The sequence below is a fragment of the Salarias fasciatus genome, chromosome 23 (assembly GCF_902148845.1).
Source record: "Salarias fasciatus chromosome 23, fSalaFa1.1, whole genome shotgun sequence".
Taxonomy (NCBI): domain Eukaryota; kingdom Metazoa; phylum Chordata; class Actinopteri; order Blenniiformes; family Blenniidae; genus Salarias; species Salarias fasciatus.
Window position 1 is genome coordinate 12,349,574 of NC_043766.1, and position 18,318 is coordinate 12,367,891.

The following is an 18,318-nucleotide window of genomic DNA, read 5'->3' on the forward strand; positions in this document are numbered from 1 at the left end:
ACCTCACAGAAATGTATAAATAATTTTCATTCAAACATATTAACAGTCAAAATACTAGAATCCATCATGGTGGTGCAGAGCGCTTCTTTAGAAGCAATCAGGGCCCCTGCATGTGTTCTTTGTCTTTGGCAGCTGAGAGACAGGGCGCAGATTACTTGTGCGAGCCCTGTTTTGCATAATGGCCTACCCCCTTGGTGCTTTTAAACTTTCCTGCCGATCCATTACGTTTACCAAGCCCAGTTCCCTGCCTCTCTTTAATATCATGCTTCCTTGGGAAGAAGATCTGGACGAGGGTTTAAAGACCTTTTTATTGAGGCAGGCATGTGGGCCTCCATCCATCTTTCCCAACTAGCAGACACGTTTATGTTCCATGGACAGGTTATGTACCGCCATCTTAAAGAGCAAAAACTTGCCCTTTTTACTTCATTGGGAAAAAAGGAGTTTTGGAGATGAGTTGGTAGGTTTCAAGGTTGTCAGACCAGAAATGTCTTGAGCAGGAGTGGACTGAAATGCCTCTGGAAATCTATGCTGTGGGCCATCTGATTATGCCAGGCTATTTTTCTGAAGATTTAGGTGAACGACAACTGCGAACCTGAGCAAGAGGCCCTTTGCTCCACCGTCAACAGTGTCATAGGTTCAACACATTTATGTCTATAGATATAAAATGGCACAAACCAGGCATAACACCATCTCATTAAACTACAGAAAAATATCCCTTTTTTCATGCCAGAGGAGAAAGAGGATGTTAGCGCTATTCACAGGAGGTGAAAATTAAGGCAGTTTGAGCTCGGGAGCTACCCGAGCTTGACAGGACATGGGCTGCAGTTTTATGTCACGTCGTTTATCTGCAGTTTATATTTTCTATGACCGCATTGTCTCTTTCGAAATCCTTTGGAAAACACACAAGCTGTAAAAACAGCCACCTTTTGTCTGCATTGTACCTCACAAACGCTAATGTTTTTGTAACAGCTGCAGCCTCCTAATGATCCACATGTACTTTTCCTAAAGATATTTCTCCCTAATAGTGGTTTAAACGCCTTTTTCTGAGCAGCAGATGTGGGGTCAGTGAAGGTGGAAACCTTAGGAAAAATAAGAGCGTAATGAAACATTCTGAAAATGGTATAAAGCTAGTGAGGGATGCCCTCATCGTCAGCGATAAAGCACACTGAGGCAAGGAAAACACGCATGGATCACAACCCTTTTCATTACAACAGTAAGAGGATCCATGCTTTCCATTTCTCACCACCAGCCTTAAACGTTAAAACCAAAACTTTGATGTAAAGTTCCATAATAAAAAGAATAATAATGGCTCTCTGTGTGCTTACTGATTAATGGGTTGGATCCAGGCTGTGTTCAGAAAGACAAGAGAATATATTTTCAAAATTCTAGCTAGAATTAAACTGAAAGTAGCTTGATATACATTTATTACACGTGTTTGCTGGCTCTTGTACCTTGACCTGAAACGAACAACCTAAAGGTACGTTTGCTCCATGTTCATCCTTACTTTTTCATTCAAAGCAACGCCATTGAATATTTTTATTCATTCAGCAGTCTCAACACTCTTCGCATGATCAGTCACATTCTCCCAGTGGCACACATTCACACACTGACAGTGACCGCTGCCATCTGAGGTGCTGCAACACTATTGGTAGCAATGTGGGTTTCAGTTTGTTTTCCAAGGACACTTTAATCCACTGACATGGCGAGATGAGGGATTGATCCACCAACTGGGGCTGTAAGACGACCTGCTCAGTGCGCTAAGGTATCAACATCCAAACATCAACTAGGACTAACATCCACAGAGGCTTGAGGGTGGTCTGAGTTTTAAAATGAATTATTAAAGATTAAGCATGACCACAATTGTACTTTCGATATTGAAAATTCACTGCTTCATTGCTTTTAAAAACATACTGCTCTGCTGCCTGTGAATCCAGCAGTGCATGCATGTAAGTGTATTTTCAGTTTTCTATGTGCTTTTTGGTGCCCACCTGCTTCTGTGCACCAATTTAGGTGAACGGATCTCTATCAGATTCGTGCAAAGCTTTGAATTAAGTGCCATTTTCTTGAGCAGCTTTGTTGTTGCTGGAAGATGTATATACATCTTGCAGCTTGTTAAAATCATCTCACTATCATTTTGTTAAACAAGCAGTGTTTCATCGAGTAAGTAGTTGTCTAATAGTACACAAATGTTTAACTTTTGTGCATTATCCTTAAAAAAAAATAAGCGTATGCTTGTAGTCTTTTCACATTCAAATGGCATAGCATCATTTGAAATGAGGACCTGACAGTTTTAAGGACACATCAAATCGAGACACTGTATTGGGAAAAGCTTACTCTTGTCATATCTGTTTTTTGCTTGATTCTTGCCTCTCTTTTTTTTTTTTCCTATTGCTCCACTCTCACTGGCCCTCAGACTGTAAGGGCAACAAGGAATTATAGCTCAGTGAAGTGCAGTGGCAAAGCCCCAGAGATTCATAGACAGTCTCAATGATAAAGTCCAGTCCAGGAGAATTGCTACTAGTGCAATAACAGCAAGAGAGGGTCACAATAAAGTTTAGTTTAATGACAAGAACAAATAACTTTAACATTTGGCTGGGGCACTGAACCCCTTCTCTGGGATCGCATCTGATATATCAGCAGGCAACTGGCCGTGACTGCTGGGCGATTGTGCTCGCCACTCTGGCACTAGTGATGCATGCGGGGTCTCGTGGCAGGTGTCCATTTTATAGAGTTATTCAGGTGGAAATGCTGGACTCTGGCTGTGGAGCCGGATGGGGCGGAGAAGCCTGGCTAGATTATTGTTAGGACACAGCTGACATTTCCCGGCCTGCTCAGTGTGCAGCTATCTGAACCTGGGACTCCAGCTAACTGTTAGCTTCCGAGTTGCTGATAGCCAGCGTCAGAGGTGATATCAAGGCTACTGCTGCAGAGCTTGGACAGGTTCCTGAGGACAGGGGCATTTATACACTAATTGCCGCACAAACGACACCAAGCAGAAAAGAAATTATAGGTGACCAGCTGCTGGTCAGTTTACTCTTCTGGTTCTGCCAGCCAATAACACCAGATTCATGTATTTGATGTTTCTGACTGAATAGTAATGAGCTTTATCGACGGCAGGCTTATTCAGATAATTTCGATGCTTAGTAAAACTTTAGAAGGTATAGATTTTATTTTGTAACATCCTGATTAAACACCTGGTGATTCTAATTCTGGTAAATTAGTTGTAGAAAAAAGAAGTCAGGTAAAATAGATAATATCATCTCTGCTGTAAAAGAACTGGGTGGTGTAGATTTTATATAAAATTGATTTTAAAGCACACCAAATTTGGTAATTATTTTGTAGTGACTTTGTTATATTGAATAAAGTACATTGAACATACATTCGCTCAGTCATCAGAAACAAAGCAATAGAATACTTTGGTAAATATTTGTAGATGCAAGAATGAACTTTGCCTTGCAACCTCTTCTGTCTTTTGTCTGCTAACTATGTATCGTGCACTGATGAAAAAGATCTATGGATCATAACACTATTCAATTTGCATCCCCAGCACCGTTTGGTGGGGTACTTAGCCTTGGTGAGTGATGAGCTCCGATAGCCTGAGGTGCTGCTGATGGCTGCATGGGTGTGCTGGGCAGCTGCAAGTCTGCGACTGGACCGGGGGGCTCAGACTGGCAGCCATATTGTTGAACACCAGCAGGAGTGAAGGCCACAAAGGAATAAGTGATATAAGACAGATACCAAGCATAGTCCAGTGTTAAGGATTAGATGTTGGATTAATGGATGTTTTGCCTGTTTTACCTTTAAGAAATATGGTTTATTCCACTTTTTTTTTTTTTCACTATTGCCTGTATTAATCCTAATGCTGTTTCTAAATTTGCACTCATGTTTTGCAGACTCTCTCCTAGTGGTTCACTTGCTGCCACAATTTTAGTTTACACGGCCTTAAAAGACTCATTCATGACAGCTTTTGTCAGACGTGGGCCTCTTATGCAGATCTATCCGAAAGACCATTATCCCATAAGAGTGTGTGAGCCAAAGTCAAGACAGGCTCGTGACAAATGATCAACCTGATAATAGGCTGTAGGACATGCTTACCATGCTAACAACACAGCGCACAGAGTGGACGCCGCCTCCCCATCGAAAACAAACAATGTGCTTCCAATCTATCATCCTTGATCCATGTCATCATTACCCCTCAATGGCCACGCGGACATCAACATGACAATACAAGATGCCGAGGCTGCGTTAGCGCGGTAGATTATTATCATAGATAACGTGGCACAAATCTCTTATGGAGCATTATAGCTGGTGTGGCGAGTTACAAACAAACAGATTTATGTCGTGCTCTCTCTGAGGAGGCAACTTGGCTGAGGAGGATCCGTGTGTGTGTGCGTGTGTGTGTGTGCGGGTGTGTTTGTGCATGTGTGTGTGTGTTGGAAAGCTTTGCAGGTGAAATGTTGTGTTAATTCTGCACAGGTTGGGCTAATGTCGAGCCCTCGGGTCCCGTTCTGTTGGCAAGCTGATTGGTGATTAGAGATATAATTAAGAGCAGCTTTGACACAGGCACTGTCCTCCACCTCCTCAAACCCCCGTGCACACATACATACGCACGGTGACTGCTCCAGCCACCCAACCCTGCAAAGCCCCTCAGGCCACTTCCCATCGCTGTTTATGGTCCTTGCGCCATTATCTGACAACAAAAGGAGCCCTCAACACACAAAACCCCAGCCAGCTGTGTGCCTGACATGGCGGGGAATACACAGCCTCTCTCTTGCAACAATAAAAAGAAACTTGAGTTTAAACAAAAAAAGTTAGACCATATTTGCTCAGACTAACTATGATGAAAGGCAATGAAGACAAGGGATCCTCATGTAGGTATCAATATAAATATTACTGGAAGGTCAATTAATATGTAAATTAACTCCTCCATTTAATTAGCTATTTAACTATTTTCCAAGGCATGGACATATTAAATCATGCTTAAAGACCCCTCTAACTAGCCTCCTGACAATAGTGCCAGGGAGTCGTGGGCTCATAAACTACCGGCTTGACCTATAAAGAGCCCCGAGTCTGCTAATTCCATCTCAGCCTAATTTTATGACTTGCATAAAATAACCATAGTGCAGCTTTGTAGCTGTAAAGAGGATATGGGTAATAAAACGGAGCCGGGGAAAGCATCAGAAATCTCCTCTTCACTAGTGTCCTCATTTATTATTCTATTATTCTTTGCAGGGTACCGGGCTCATGTGAAAGACAAATGACCTTATTATATTAAATAATTTGTGAGGATATTAACCGTTAATCACACATAAACAGCATTTAAAAGGTATTGATTTTCCAACGCTCTCAACAGCTTGTTAAATTTACGTCCAATAACATGATAATAGATAATCAGGTGAATGATACTCATTTGTAGGGGACAAAGGAAAGGTAATGGGCATCACTGACCCTGACTTCACCATATTTCTTTATCCTGTTCTTTCATGACTTTCCTACAGGTATGTGACCTTGAGCAGGTTTCAGCTCAGGTTCACGGAGATTGACAGGCATGTAATGGATATTATGTTCTTTTAAGCCAGGACTTATACAGAGCTATCCTCACTTGGAAAAACTTTTCTGGGAGTGTTATTTGGTAGCGTCTTCTTTTAAGATTAAGATCTAAAGATGTTAAGCATTAGGAGGTTTACTCAAAGGACAACTGTTTTCTTTAATTAGTGCCGTCAAATGTTCTGTTTATTTGTTTGCTTGTTATTTTAAGCTCCGTGAAAATCACATATCCTGTAACTGGAGTTTCCTGACTTCTTGGTTGAAATTTTACACAATATTATCCAATAAATATGTGATTTTCAAGGAAAATTAAAAAACACACACACACATTGACGACAGCTGTTGTCAAACTTTGAATTATTACATTTTTCAGTGAATAATATTCACAAAGCACAGCTGAACAATCTGCAATTTTTTTCAATGATTAAAAACAAAATGTTGCAGGAAATTAGTTACATGGTCTTTCTATTGATCCACTGAGTACAATTTCCTCTTTTCTTGAGGTGACTCGTCAAATTGAAGTGCTGATTTAGGCACATTTGAAAGCGGGTCTATGCTGGAGGATTATCTGCGGTACAGCTCGAGTCACAACCTAATAACAAATCCTGCATCTAACATGTCTGAGCCGGCCAGAAGCACAACGCCGAGCCTGCTGTGTGGCTTTCTGAGAGGCAGCAAACTTTGGTTGAAGAGTTGATAAGTGCTTCTTTGTGTCTGAAACCCTCCAACACTTCATCAGAAGCATCACTTTGTGTTTGGTGCTGTTGACAGCTGTATTCTGATCTCCATGATTACTTTTTGATGCAGCTTCTCCCTTTCCTCTTTCTATGTATGTGTGTGTGTGTTAGAGAGAGAGAGTGAGGGAGGGAGCGAGAGAGAGAGAGACCGAGTGAGAGAGAATATGTGTGTGTGTGATTTCTATGTGTCTCCTGACCGCCTGCAGATACCATTTAGGTTTGAAAAGTCCTCCAAGTTGCTGTTGGGGAAGCTGACTTGCCACAATAATAAATTTGCAGCAGGTAGCAGAGAATAGCGAGTGGCATGCAAATCTGTCTTGGTGTCCCTTTGGGGCCCCGGTGCTCACTGCGGGAGAAAATGAAGCCATGCTGCTCCAAACACTGTCTCTTTTCTCTCCTGGGCCTAAAGTTAATTTCAGTGGAGAGAGCCAAATAGGGTGTCAGCCGGTCGCTTTTCTCCAGCCATGTAGGCATACCGAGGCTTGTTCTCGAGATGGATATGTGAGAGGATAGACTCACACTACCTACCTGACACTGGCCCTCTTGATTCATTATGACAGGCCAATCTTTTATTAGCCTGGGCTTCGTATTCAAACCCCATGAAGAAAAAAAAGTGGAGAAGTTGAATTTTCTCTGGATGAATACAGCAGATTTATTATGCAGCGCCTCCTCTCTACTCTCCCACTCCCCCATATAGAGGTAGATAATTATTGGCTTCGTGTTTTTGACAGATCTGGTTAGAAGGCTGTTGTTCGATATCCACATTAACTGCAACGCCTAGATTGACAGATGTTACCACAACCCACCATACTGCATTGCAAATGATTGTTTTAGGAGAAATATAATGTCCGGACCTTCTCCGGTGTTCTCTCTCCCTCTAGGCTGAAAGGACATGATCAAAAACATCCTGTTTCACTATTCCTAGCAGATTTCAGAAGAGTAAATGAATACAAGGGTGGACGGTAGAGTAATTCAATTACTGTGTGGCAGTGCAGGCCCAGTTTTATAGCCTGCTCCCTGCTCTCTGAGCACATCCACAGCTAAATGAACATGAAAGGCAATGGTCATCTCCCCCTGTTGTTACAAGATGGCTGTTAGGCTGCCTCAGTAATGATATAAACCAGGCCTTGGGTTCCAGGAGTATTTATGAGGCATAAAACAATATTTCAATTTTGTCAAAGGATTAGATTTCCCTTTTTTTTTTATTGTTGTCTCAACACACATTAGCTCATTAAAACTTCAACACCAGCACTGATATGATATGACGGTTCTTGGTCGTCTTCAAGCTACAGTTATATTTTTTCAGGTCAGGGATTTTAATAAAAACGCTTTAAGCAGAATTGAAAATCTGTATATACACAACTGTGTGTTCAGTCAATAGCCATGTGACAGATTAACAGCCTCGGGTTGTGTGTGTCGTCACTCAGTGGTGTTGATTGAGATAAGATCGTCAGATGGAGCAGGCTTTAAGGATGAATTAATCAAAGTTTAATGGTTCTGCTGCATATTGTGACACCGCTGTGATATCATCTTGGGGAGGCCTTGTACGGGTATTTTTCTTGTCACATCTTTTTATACTTATCAGTATCTTCAGCACACTTTTAGAAATGGCCCCCTCCATTAGGGGTTTCTCACACACGTACGCGTATTTCACTCATGCAGCTACAATATCGTCGCCATTTATGTAGATATTTAGCATCAAACTTAAATGAATTTGATTGGTTTTTATAAAGTATCGTTTAAAGATCTAACATTATATATTTTTTTTATGTTGGTTTGTGACCACATGCAACAAGTAAAGGAAATTTAGCACCACTTTAATATTATAATTTAAAAAATCTTATCCCAACTTTTTTTCCCCCACTATTCCTTGATTCTCGTTTTTTAGACACTTCAAACAGTATACAATGTTTTAGTTTCAAATGACTATCTATAGGAAACAGCACTCACTATAAATCAAATGCACTGTAAATTTGTGAATCAGCCTTGAGTTCCATCCCGGGCTTTCAAAAGCAATGCTTCTGTAAAATAAGCCCCGTCTCTACATGACAGCAAGCTGGCCAGCCAAAAGAGTCAGGACTCGTAGTGAGGCTGATTCTGAGGCCTGTAGAAACAGTGTTGTTGGATGGATGTGCTGTGGTGTTGGGGAACAGGGGTAAACTGTATTGATCCTGATCCAGTCTCATTTTTATAAGCAGACGGGGATTTCACACTGTGTTTGGGTTCCTTTTTGATGGCCCTGACAGCTTCTGCTGAATGCTGTCGGAGACTATTTGACAGGCTGGACGAGGGCAGGAGGAGGGAATGAGTAGGAGGACAAGGGATAGACTGAGAAAAAGGAGAAGGAGGAGGGTATCCGTTCAGCCCAGTGCCGGCTGGTGACAATCGCTTCAGCCTTGGAATCAATTCCCTCTGTTTACAGACCATTTCACAGTCCTTTACCTGTAACATCACTTGTGTCAGTCCCATTAATACCCCCAGAAATATAATGGTTGAATTAGCATAATGGCTAAAGCAAGGTCTTGGAGTGTGAGCACACAGCAAATGTCAACATGTTCTCTTCACTAACCCAATTAGAGGCCATTAACAAGGCTGTCTGGCTGCAAACATCATCAAAGTTAAAGACAATTTCAAACAGCATCTCTCCAGCCCCCTTTCTCACCGTCGTAATAGATGGGCCATAGAAACTGAAATGTTAGTAAACAGTCAGCAAGCTCAGACCTCTGCTTGATCACCTTTCGCTTTAAAGGTATATTCTTTCACAGGATAAACCCGGCTTATTTCAGTGTATTGCTTCCCTCAAGGTGATGCCACACTTGTAAATAAGGAAGCGAGGGAGACATGAAACTGTAGGATAAAAAAACAAAACAGTCGGATTTCTCTTCAGAAAAATATTTTCCTTTCACATTGAAATGAAAAAGGCAGGCACTTGTAACACTTTTGATTCAAACATTCAAACATGACATGTTTGGCATAGTTTAATGAAGTGAAATGCAGATTTAGTGGTGGCCTGTTACCTTTGTTTTCAATTAACAGGTTCAAACTGTTTACTCATATTGCATTTATCTTGAGACAGGTGGTAACCATGGCACATGGCAAATTAGTGATAAGGTAATTAGCGTATATGTGCTGACTTCTGACTTTCCGGTGTGGAGTTTGTATGTTCTTCACATGTGCGCATGGCTTTCCTCTTGGTACTTTGGTTTCCTTCCACAGTCTAAAAAAACATGCACGGCAGCTTCCTACTGATGGGTCAATTCAGTCAGAAATTTCCCCTTGGGGACTAAAAACAAACTAATAAATTAAAATAATAATAATCATTATGACTTGGTATAGCTATGCAGTTTGCATGTTCTCCCTGTGGCTGCATGAGTTTTCTCCTGATGCTCTTGTTTCATATCATAGTTTCAAACTAATTAGTGTGTCTGTGTTCATGATTGTGTATTTTTCTGTGCTACCCCTGCGATGGACTCCAGCCAGAACAGGGCGAAGCACCTTGGAATCCAACTGTCCAAAAAGCAGGAATAAAACTTTTGCTCTTAATTTTCATTACATAGTTTAACTCTGGTTTGGATTGTTAACTTAACCTGAACAAATCTATTCATCCATTCATCAATCCATCTTCTGCAGCTGCTGCTTCATCGAACTAAAGGCCTGGTATACTAGAGTCCAGCAAAGAACTGGTTAAATTTCAGTCTCATTCAAATAGATTTTGTTTCTAGATTTGATGAGCCACAGTGTTCAGTTGATGAACTAAATTAAGTGTTGTTGCTTCTGTTCACCAGGGAGTCATCAGATAGAGTCCTGGGCCCCAACAAACACAGAATGAATATGATTAAATGCAGTTGGATGTGAAACTGATGGGAAACGAATGGTGAAACTTTTCAGACATTTATAAAATAAATCACACTTTGGAATAAAATCTACAAAGAAAACAAACCCACTCTTGAGTTCATAGTTGAAAAGTACACAAAATCATAAAATACACACAAAAATACAAAAAAAAAAAAAAAGAAAAATACACAAACCATCTGTGGGACTAATAAAGTAATTCTATTCTATTCTATTCTATTCTATTCTATTCTATTCTATTCTATTCTATTCTATTCTATTCTATGCTATTCTATTCTATTCTATTCTATTAAGTCGTTTTCAGACATTGTAAATATGGCCAGATTACAGCTCTAGCCATGAAGATGACAACAGAAAGGTTTTGTTGTTGATCACATAATTGATTTCCATGTCTTGGATAGTATATTCCGAATTAAGCTAATTTTGAGAAAGTAGTGTGCTAAAATGATAACTGATTATTATTTTTTGGCAGAAATTGATTAATAAATTCCAGATTTTTACGCAGATATCAAAATTGTACCAAGAGTAACAAGAGTTCTTAATGAAATTATAAATTTGAATAAATTTTTGCAGCAATTGTGTAGACCCTAAAGATAAAAGCTTACACTTGGTAAATGGACTACACTTATATAGCACTTTTACACTGCATTGACAGAGCCCAAAGCACTTTACACTGCATTATCACATTCAAGTCCATCCACTGGGGGCAATTTAAGGTTCAGTGTCTTACCCAAGGACACTTTGACATGTAGACAGGGGGAGACAGGAATCGAACTAACAACCTTACGATTGAGAGACGACTGCCCTCCCCACTGAACCACAGTCGCCCATGAGGAAGAGGACCATGAGTTCCCTAATATAGTCAACCCAATCAATCAAATGTTGGAAAAACCCTTCCAGATGCAATTAGAACATGCAAACTCTACAAAGATGTCCCCCATTCGGGAAGATTCGACATTGCAAACCCCCAAACCACAATTCCTTCTGGATTTGTCCCAACACATTCCTGTTACATTCCCCTATATAATTTCACCATTACATATTTCCATAATACTGAATAATTCGATCATTTCTGTGTATGTCAGCCATTATTTATCACTGAAACTAATAGAATTATTATTTAAGAAATGGCCGAACCATTACATCACATAACTACACTGCAATTTCTGGACCTTAATAGAAAACATATTTAAATTTTGTATTACAAACATACATTTAATGAAAAGCATGAACTTCAGTGTCATAGTCTCTTTGATTTTGAGTTGAAGCTGCTTCACCAGCAGCTGTGTGTGCTCTGCTGTACAGATATTTCCCATCTTTCTCAGTGTTGGCTCAGTGTTGCTTTATAACAGATTGTTTACTGCCTGGTGGGCAGGTCGCTGATGCGACCACCAGGCCTTCCCTCATGTCTGCATCAGGATGCAGCCCACTGTCCGCCACCCTGCTTGGCTCAGCTCAGCTCAGCTTTGCGGCCAGGCTGCAATGATAAGTCACCCAGCCAGCCGGTATTGATTGGGGGTCCTCCAGGCTTATACAAAGGCAAGGAGGGAGGTGACTGATTGTGTTTTACAGAGAACATTATCACTCCACTCAACGCAGGAGGGCCGGGAGAATTTCTTCGCCCAAGAAATGGAGACGACCACCCAGGCTGGGAGTATATGACTTGACTCACTGAAGCGCTAAGTCCAATTTGAAAGCCAAATTGTGAGGCTTAGAACAAAAGGGGAAAAAAGAGAAATGGTTACAGTTTGTCTGGTGATTTTTCTCCCTTTAGCGTTGACCAGTCCATACGATACTACCCCTTCTATGAATTCATAAAAGTGCTGAAGCAAATTGATCTTTTCTACACTTGATTTGCATGCTTTTAGTTTTCATCCCACATAAAGAGAAACACTGCCTCTGTCAAGTCAGACTCAGTCTCATTTTTGGCACATCTCACTTGATTATTCCACAGTGTTCGGCCAGAGGTCTGCAGCCCAAGGCTCTGTAGCTTCTCTGAATTGTTTCCTGTAGCCTGAGTAAATAAAGTGATATTTTTGTTTGATGTGTTTAATCTTGTTGCATAGTAAGGTATCTTTCAAAAGGGTTTCCTGCAGTTTTAGGTGATATGTGTGACATCTTCTTAAATTAAAACATGCTGAATTTTTAACCATATTTCTTGTTGAACTAACATTGGATAAATAAAATCTACAAATATTTATTTTTTCTCATTATAAGAATTTGTTCTTTTTCTTTTCTGGAGCACCCTGTAATGGAAATAATTAAGTTATTTGATTTTCTAAGTGCACCCTGGACTACATTTATTTCACATGTATTTAAAATGTATAATTTCTACCCTTGTTATTAGATTATATGCATTTTGCAGGTTTAGACATTATTTATTTCGCTCTATCAAAGGCAAATTGCAAAAATAACTGAAGATACTTGCTTTCCATTGTTTTGAGTCAAATATGACATGAAAGATAATATAGGATGCCCGAACCAGACAGACCTGTGATGAATACAGGTTATGTTAAAGATTTACTGACAGAAGGTGAAATGATCAGGCATACAGCTGTGAACATGACAAACATGAATTCAGTTCATTGGTATTTATAAATCTTATTGGAAAAAGACTTAGATTTCAGATTAAATGCAGATCAGATTGAAACTACATAGAATTCTATAATCCACTATGAATGATGGGATTGACTAAAAAAGAAACAATTACAAGACAATGGTGCCGTTGATTTTTTTGCTTTGTTTTGCTCTCCAGTAGTATTTTATCATATTTTTGTCTTGTTTAATGGTGTGATAAAATGATTTCCAAAACCTTTCCTCTCCTCTCCTCTCCTCTCCTTCTTGATCATTTTCTGCCTAAATAAAGCTTGCACTCTCCTCAAGTAATCAGGCAAGAGTATCAGGATCTAATAGACTCACACAAGCTCCCTTATCAGCCAGGTGCAATCTGAAGCTGATACCGCTTAACAAGGAATTAAACATTTTTCCATGCTGCTGCCAGCACTATAATTGATTGATGTTAAAAGTTTGGAAAATAAAAACCTGGTGCGTTAAAAGCGGCATTGCTTTCTCGGCCCTGCCGGACCCCGCAGAGAGGTGAGTCCTGGATTAGAAGTGGCAGTTCAAATTTTCAGCATCAGCCGGCCCTGTCATCTTGGCCGAGCCAGAATGCGTGCGTGCGTGTGTGTGCGCGTGTGTGTGTGTGTGTGTGTGTGTGTGTGTGTGTGTGTGTGTGTCTGTGGCATGTGGTCTGCCACTTCACATGGAGAGCAGCGGCTGAAAGACACATGTACTTGAAAAAAAGGAATCAATAGAACACTTAATGAACAATTAGGAGAACAGCTGTAGGCCTGTCAGATACCCATCTGCACACGGATCTGCTCAGAAAAGGCAGGAATGAGAGCGAGGCCTTGGTGCAGCTCTGAGGCTATTGCTTCAGGACATGTGTAACACCTCCCTCCCTCGCTCTGCTCCTGGCTATGAGAGCCAGGCCCAATTTAACCAAGCAGACCTCCGTCTCCCTCCATCCCTCACCTCGCATTAGCACGAGAAGCTGCTAAAGATATGGAAATGGCACAGGACATCCTTCAGGCTTTTGTCAGGGGAGGGGGGGGATCAATAAATTTGACAATCTATGGCATTTAATTAAAATGGCTGCCGGAAGCTAGGCAGTTTGTTTTTCTGTGTGGGACCCAGCCCGGCGTTTATTGCTCAAATGAATACATAAGTGTATTCATAAGCACCCTGTACATTAAATCCACCTCACTCTTTGAGATGGGTTGGGGGGCTTTTCAACTTTCAACGCTGAGCGAGCACCCGGACAGATGAAATTAATATCTCCACCTCTCCCCCCAGTGACTTTTAACGTATTCTTGATGCATAAAGAGATATCCTCCTCAACGAAGGCACTGACAAATGAACGTCGACCACAGTCAGCTCCCCTGATTTGCTTGTCTGTGACAGTGGCGACCTTATGTGCCAGTCAGGACGAAAAATAGTCAACAGTAAACGTACACTGACAGAGGTGTTGGATAGATAGGTTCAGCCTTCGTCTGGGTGTCTGACGTTTTTACGTGTAGATCAGCAGCCTATGACTGACAGCTATTATGACTAACTAAGCACGGGGATCCAAGAACAGCATCAGGATCGGCAAAGTCTGATAATTGACCTTGTACAGCCTCTCCGTCGTTCTTTATTAAAACTTCATTTAAAGAAGAACAACCCCGGGTGGCTGCTGCTGAAGACTCTTTATCTCCCTTTCCCTCTGCAGCTATAATGGATTACATAGGAATCCATTATGCATTCCACACAAGAAAGAAGTAGGGCCCAGGACCTGCTTAAAAATATATTTTTAGTACTGAAAATTAATGCGTTCACACAAGCCACTGAATCATTTTAAATGTTCTTTTTTAGTATATTAGGTATATGTGTTGAAAAGACCTATATTTCAATGAGGCCGTGGGCCCAGCAGTGTAAGAGTAATGGGTGTGCTAATTTATTCATGATTTTAGCTGTGTCGTTATCTGTGTTTTTTCTCTGGTTGTTATTGTATTGTTAAACAGTGTATAGCTGTGTGCTTTCAGATCGGTGCTGCTATGGACCGCCATTCCCATACTCTTCTATCCGTTATTGAATTTAAATACCATAAAGGAAGTTTTAGCTGGACTGTGAACTCCTTTAAAACCACTGACACTTTGCACAGTACCCAGGCTCAGAAGCTCCTACTTTGCACACCATCAATCCCACCACACCCTATAGACTATATTTAGGTCAAGATCTTTATAGACTTTGCCCCACAGACTAGTCTCAAAGCCATTAGGTGTTTATATCGCCTGGACCCCTTCTTTTCAGTTTGTGTTCTGTATTTTGGAGAAATTTCCCATCATTTGATAATAAGATGATTAAGCTCTCACGCTGATAATGTGATTTCAGCATTTGTTGAATCTCTCAATTTTCATACTTGAGAGTTGGCAGCTAGGCCTTATTGGATTTTAAAATTCCACTTTTTCTTTGATACATTCTTGTCCCATCTGCTTTTGAAATGAAATTAAGCTTTTCACGGCTTTTATTTGTATCTGATGTGACACATAAAATGCCTGACATGAAACCACTTCATGTTGGCTGTGGTTCTGCATGAAAATGACGAAGTGAGGAATGAAAAGATCGAATACATAAATGCTAAATGTTACATGGAATGGGATGCTTTAGGCTGCAGTGGCCTCACAGTTTACAACAACAGAACAATAGCTCTCTTTTTTCAGTTCTTACTGATGTAATAGATAAAATTAATGGTAAATAAATAAATATTCTTATTTTTTTTGCAGTTATTCTCAAAAGGCAAACTTATGCCTCATAATTTTGTGTGGAGATTAGAAGTCCTGCTGCTCTGATGTTCATTCCTGTGAACGCAGTAGCTCTGCTCACAATACAACACAACCTAACAGGAGACTGTAATATTCAGTGCAATATGCCAATAAATGTATGTACATGCTTAATAGTCCCTTGAAAACTGGACATTTTCATGAGTTTATGAACTGGCGATTACAAAGTTCAGGTTGAATACTGAATGTGACCAAGCTCTCGTTTTGTCGGCCTGCAGTTTTGGACTGTCCAGCTTGAGGATACGGGCCTTGGAGGATCAGTGACTGACTTTAAAATACTTTTTCAATCTTGGAGGTTCTGACAATCTGCAACTAGTTGGAGGCAAAAAAATATTTTAACAAATTGTTGAAGAATTTGATTAACTAATGTTGCAAGAATGTTGCACAAAATATGCCTTAGCATCTGCATGCTTGCTGTGCATCACATGCACCATGTCTTAGCTGCAGTTCTCACTTGACACGCGCACAACATTCTCCACAAAATTTAGTTTTTAATCAACATTAATGGTATTTCATCTGGCTTTCACAGGATGAGTGTGCAACAGTAACTCCATAGTTGTGATGAACATCTGAGGATTGCTGCCCCTATAAAGACAGTGTTCTGATCAACAGTCTTTTTTTCATCAAGCATGAGACATCAAGCAGAGTGAGAGCTAATACATGAGAGAAAAGAAAACTGCTGGGTGAAGACCTGGATTAAGACATAATTCAAAATGAAGTCATAAGTAAGCCAAAGTGACAAAGCAAAGCTTCTACATTGACTCAGGCGGAGATAAAAGTTATTCAAGTTTTTCAGCATGTTGAAATTAAAGTTGAAGAGACTTGAGTAAATTATGAACAGCTGCATGTGTTTCAAGATATTTTGTAGACTCCTTTGCAACTGGTCACAGTGAGGTGAAGTATGTGTGGTTCCCGACAGAAAACCGGTTTGTTTTTGCTGAGACGTCATGGGTTCATATGGAGCAGTGGAATGTTTGGGCTCTCGGTGGACATAAAGTGTTGTGGCCAGTTTTCCAGTTACAGTGTGACCTTTATCCCAAACAACATCGCTGTAAGCTGGTCACGAGGGTGTGTTATAATGATCACATAGCCACAATTATCATTTACATTCAGAGGTGACACTAAAGAGAAGGAACATGTTAAATAATGTCACTTTATACACTACCCTGCCAAATGGATTAGATTTAACTGACTCATTTCGCATAATGTTTTTTTTTTAACCTAAAGTGCTCCTATTGTTAACAGAGTAACATAGTCCACAGATATTGTGGGATAATATATGAATTGTCTTGTTATTGATCAATACATAATGCATATGGGTGCATTTACAGCCAAGCGGGAAGTAGAAAGAGGAGAAAAGCAGTCAAATTTGTTCTCTAATGTAGGGATACTATTGTAGAATAAGTGGAAATAGCTTGATTTTATTATTCTACACTATGATTTTGGCCACATATTAAAAAGGCAGCAATACCTCTAAATGAGTAGTTGTGAAATGCATTAATATTATTGACCCAACAACCATTATTTCATTTGTGTGTTTGCCTTTATGGGTGATTACAACACTGAGCAATTTTTTTTCTGGAGACTGTAAGGCTGGTTTAGGTTGTGTGAACTAAGTCCTGGGAGTTTTTTCAATATTCTGAGTTACCAGCAGCAATAACAATATAACAAGTATAATTTTGCATTGATGAATTAATTGTTATTGTCACTTTCTTTTTATATACTTCATAGATTTGTTTCTGTGAGCTTTGGTTCTAAATCAAAGTGTTTTCATTTGAAACACTTTGATTTACAACCACATGCATGAAATTTGTAGCTACACTTCAGCTAATTGATTAACTCTACCACTCCACCATTTCTCTCTCAAGTTGCTATTTCCAGAGGCTGTGGCAACATACAAAACTCACAAAAGAGCTTCAGAGTATCATAAAACTTTCAAGAGGTTCATGGTTTTACTTGTGAGTAAATGTGTTGCCTGAAATTAGAATTAAAAAAAAAAGATTCCCGAAACTAAACAAATAAATAAATAGTCTCGCATGTTTCAATACTGTCTTCCTCACTTTTTTTTTTTGTCTTAAAACTAGAAACGAGTTACTGCAGCTTGGTAAGATAGGTGCTTAACTCACTCTCTTTTTTTTTTTCTTCTTCTTCTCTCCGTCAGATATGCCCACTCAGCACACTGCAGCTTTAATATTTGCCTTGGACGATAGTCCACTCATTGTCCACTCAAGAGTTTCAAAATACAGAATGATTATCATGTGTATAATTTTTTACAATTCTAATTTCTGGGGTATTAAAAGGTTAGATTGCGCCATTAGGTTGACTGTGAGCACAGGTGCTGATTAAGTTGATTCACTGAGGCAATTACAGCCAGATCCCCTTTAATTACTGTGGGTTTTATTGCAACTGCATGATAATGGTGCACAGGGCCTGCAGGAGTTTTAGATGGAGATGAGATTGCAAAGTATCACACAAAGACACAAATCTACAGGATGGAGGAGATCCTTCACACGCACACACACACACACACGCACACACACACACACGCACACACACACACACACACACACACACACACACACACACACACGCACACACACACACACGCACACACACACACACACCACACACACACACACACACACACACACACACACACACACACACACACACACACACACACAGATGAGAAAGAAAAATGCCCAAAAGAGAAACTTGCATGTCCGTCTTTCAGTTTTTCCTCTCGATTTATCGCTCGGCGTCGCACACACATTACTGTATGTCATTAAGCATAAGGTTAA